This window comes from Nicotiana sylvestris, chromosome 10 (assembly GCF_000393655.2).
Source record: "Nicotiana sylvestris chromosome 10, ASM39365v2, whole genome shotgun sequence".
NCBI classification, from domain to species: Eukaryota; Viridiplantae; Streptophyta; class Magnoliopsida; order Solanales; family Solanaceae; genus Nicotiana; species Nicotiana sylvestris.
Genome location: NC_091066.1, coordinates 122,646,404 through 122,650,472, shown reverse-complemented (window position 1 = coordinate 122,650,472; position 4,069 = coordinate 122,646,404). Strand labels below are relative to the sequence as shown.

The 4,069-nt window shown below is 36.2% G+C and overlaps 1 long non-coding RNA gene across 1 annotated transcript; it reads right to left on the bottom strand.

Moving 5' to 3' along the window:
- Positions 1–547: 547 nt before the first annotated feature.
- LOC104227746 (uncharacterized) lies at positions 548–3,144 on the bottom strand. Its single transcript, XR_711180.2, has 2 exons — positions 1,875–3,144; positions 548–841 (listed from the first exon to the last, which is right to left on the bottom strand). It is a non-coding gene; the product is annotated as an uncharacterized lncRNA (long non-coding RNA).
- Positions 3,145–4,069: the final 925 nt, after the last annotated feature.

Here is a 4,069-nt window from a genome sequence, read left to right as displayed (position 1 = left end):
ACTTAAGTTTATAAGGTTTATTTTAGTCTTTCACATTCAACTTTTGATCTTCATGCTTATAATATAGTATAATTTATAGGCTAGGGCCGGAGTCTCCAAGTCCAAAGCCGAGTAGGATTTCATTAAGCTCAAATGCCGCATATATTAACATTAAACACCAAAATGTAAGTTAAACAATGCACTAAAAATAAAGAATTATAGCCAAACATCAAATACGTTGGTTCTTAACTACAAGTTTTATAAGTAATTTATTTGAGATGTATTATATGAAACTTCAGATTTTGTAGAGCATAGAAGTTTCATGCTTTGTCTTAATTAGAAAAGTTTTCTTTCTATACAGTTAGCTGAATTTTATACAGCAGGTAGAATCTTTACAAAACTCAAGAGCTTAGTGTATTCAATGTGGATACATAATAACCATATATGATCCTGTGCATATAGAGAAGTTTTCACCTTGTCCTTGAATGTATGAGCTTTTCTTCCTCCTTTTTCTGGTTTGGCTTAAGCAGATAGTACTACTATATATAACTAAGTAGCATAATAGATTTTACAAACCACGACTCTTCTACAAAACATGGTACCTTAAGAGTTCTCACTGAAGAAATCAAAAACAAAATTTTGGAGGTGTGTTATAACATACTAGCCCCCTCATGGTCACCTATTACAGCAAGTACAGACATTTGTGTATAACACTAGTAATAATAGTATAGCAAATATACCGCATCTAATACAGTTAGTTATAGTGGTGGTAGTAGTAGTAGTAGTGGAGTTGCCCAAAATATTGCCAAAACAACAATTAGTTAGTTTGTTTCCCTGTACACATGCATGATTCCACAGCAACCTGCAATCATTGACAATATGCGAGTATTAAGTTGCTGTTCTCATTGAGAAGGCAGTTTCTGAGGTAAATACAAATTTAAACCACTAAAGGTTGGTTTGGATCAGTAAGCGCACATCAACGTATTTGCCAGGTCAAAGGTACATTTCTCATTGACACATAACCACTAGAAGTTTTCATGCAAATCCTCTAGTTTGCTCGCGAGTTGAGTGCATTTGATTAAATCACAAAAAGATTGAGAATTTGAGAGTGCGTAATTTCATGCAAGGATACTCCTTAAACCTAGATGCTAAGGGGCATGATCCAATGCACTCCAAAAAGACAGAGGAACATACTCCATAAATCTGCTGCGACTGTACAGTGCAAAAACAAAAGGGAGGAGCTTTATGATTGTTGTAGACACATATAGCATCTGCTACTAAGAGAGAACCCCCTTTTGATAAGGTTCTCATATGTAAGACATTCCCCTTTAAAAGTCATCAACCGGAAACGAGCAACTTAAGTTGGAATTTTGACCTTCTGCACTAACTTCCACGGTCATACAGCAAAGCTTGCTAAATGGAGAGAATGATTAGTGGAGAAGAGCCTGATACACTAAAAATTATTAGCAGATAAACACTTCCTAAAAAATTTTCATGCTTCAACTCACTTCTCCCAAGTCAATGGTATCACTAAAGTGAAAGAAGATTTCGCCTTTTGATTGACTTAAAAAATAACAGTAAGCTATTAGCAGCAAGGAAAAACATCCAAACTTTATAATATATCATGTGCCCTCAAACCACTGCTTGAAAGGAGAAAGAATGTCCAATGTCTTGAATTAGAAGTTAGAATGCAGAAGCCACCAAACACAAGATACAAAGAAGTTCTTGCACAATGTTATTGTTCCTTGGAAATATACTAAAACAAAACGGACCGCCAAGATATCTAAGTACATGTGGTGTAAAGCTGGTCCTTAAATATGCAAAGTCTTGTTCAATATGTGAAAAGGAAGCAGAATTTTAAAACATGCAAAAAATGAATGAAGAGGAACACTTACAAGTTGTTAGCTACACGACTGTCATTCACCTGAGTTCTAGCAGCCTTAAATGTTCGTTTGTAAAATTGGACAAACTATTCTTTCAATGTTGATATCCGCCTCAATACTGCCATCAATGTTAGTAACCTCCAGATAACTGATTGAGTCCTCTTCTGGATTGTATATCGCTAAAGTTGATTCAAACACAAGCAAACTTTCACCTTTATTTGACATACAAAGTGGTGGAGAAAGCTCGTAGTTCTCAGGATCATTAGGATAGTTGATAGTATAAAGTTTTGTCTAAGACTCTTTAACCCCATACCCCTTAATAACCCACACATCAGAGTGAGTTCACCGAGAATTACAGAGCACAGAGAGATTATTTCCCAACACTCCAAGCTTCAAACAAAAATTTCATTCTCCATAGCGGGGCTGCTCCACTTTTCCCTATTTCTCATCAACCAAATCAATCGACATGATGCTCCAACCATCACCACCAGTAGTCGCCCAATGAAGCTTCTTGTTCACGAACTTAGGCCCAACCACAGTATAGCACTCCGCATTGAAAATCATCAACTCCTCCCCAAGAATCACTCTTTAAACTATATATTTTGGACTCGACACAGCCATTATTGATGTTACTAAAAATATCTACTACCTTATAATCATTAGGAACTTCATCATATCAAAAACTATACATGGAACAGTACTCATAAGTCTGTGTAGGCATAAAGTGAGGCACTTGCTTGAACTTTCTAATATGGATTCCACATAACCAAACCCTCAAACCCATTCGAAAGACAAATCAAACCATTAACAGAACCCAAACAAGAACAGATTCATGGGATAATCCAAGTGTAATGCCTCAGTAACAGGCTCATAAAATAAAGACTTAACAGAATAATATTTAAGATTGTGACGAATGTTCTCAAATTTCATCATAGATATATGGCGGGTGTAATCCTTAGCAGAAAAACTAACATGGGTCTTCACAAATTCAGGACTAGATATTAAACCAAACCAATCTTTTGAGACACACTTAAACTGTAAAAGGCAATTCACTTGAACCCTTACAAGAATTCCTATGATGAGTTCTTCGGGCAAAACTGAACCTTTGCTTGAGGTGGATGGTAATTGACTGTGGTTTGTGAGTTTGCTCCATTTTCAGTGTTGATGAGAGGCTTCATCTCCCTCAGTTTCCATTTGGGTTGCACAAATTTAAGCTCTTGGACTTGGGATTTTTTGCTGTTGTTTTGTCAAAAGGCTCAGTCTTTTACAGTAAGTACAATTCAACAAAAGAGTAAAGTTTGATGGGTAATATACTGCCCTTTAACTTCTTTTTTGGGAAATATACTACTCTTTATCGTTTTGCTTTTGCACTCGAATCCAATTTGTTTAAATTGAAAATACACATTGATAATTACAAAAAATAAAATTGTATATGGGTAAAATCGGGCAAGTCATTATTTCCAGATCAGAGGACTGAATCGAGGGTCAGCCTCGTAAAGGATCAGACCTGAATACGGAGACAAGGTGCCTAGTTTGGAGATCGAGACACCCGTCGAGATCGAGATCCCCGATGATCGAGATCGGATATGACCGGTTTCGAGCGGAATACAATAAGGGAAAGGCGAAATATCCGTAACCGATCGGAGATCACGACGTGAATCTCGGAACGGATCAATCTACAGCAGTTAATTAGATGTTAATATGATTTTTTTACTGTAATTAGAATTGTACCTCAATTAGGATTCCACTAGTATATAAAGAGGGATCCCCATTATTTGTAAACCCTCTCACATTCATATAGATCAAGGCAATATAATATTTCTTTCTTTTGCTCATCAGCTTATTGCTCTTTAATTATTATTCTTTAACTGTTCTTCCTTTATTACTCTTGAGGGTTTATCAAGCTCGAGGATACTGTCCGATCATTGGTTTGTTCTACATTCTTATCAATTTCATCACTTATCCCTAAATTAACCAATTGGTATTAAGCGAAATCACGTATCCTTAAAACCACATTATAAGTTTAATTGTTACTCGAGTTTTAGGGTAAACAGTTTGGTGCCCACCGTGGGGTTAAGGATAATAGTGATTGCTTAATATTTTAGCCTTCATAACACTGCTTTTACGCTTGTTCTTGTGAGTATTTTTGATTTCAGGAATCAACATGTCAAACTCTCAAGCAGTACCCACTCACACTAACACCGGCC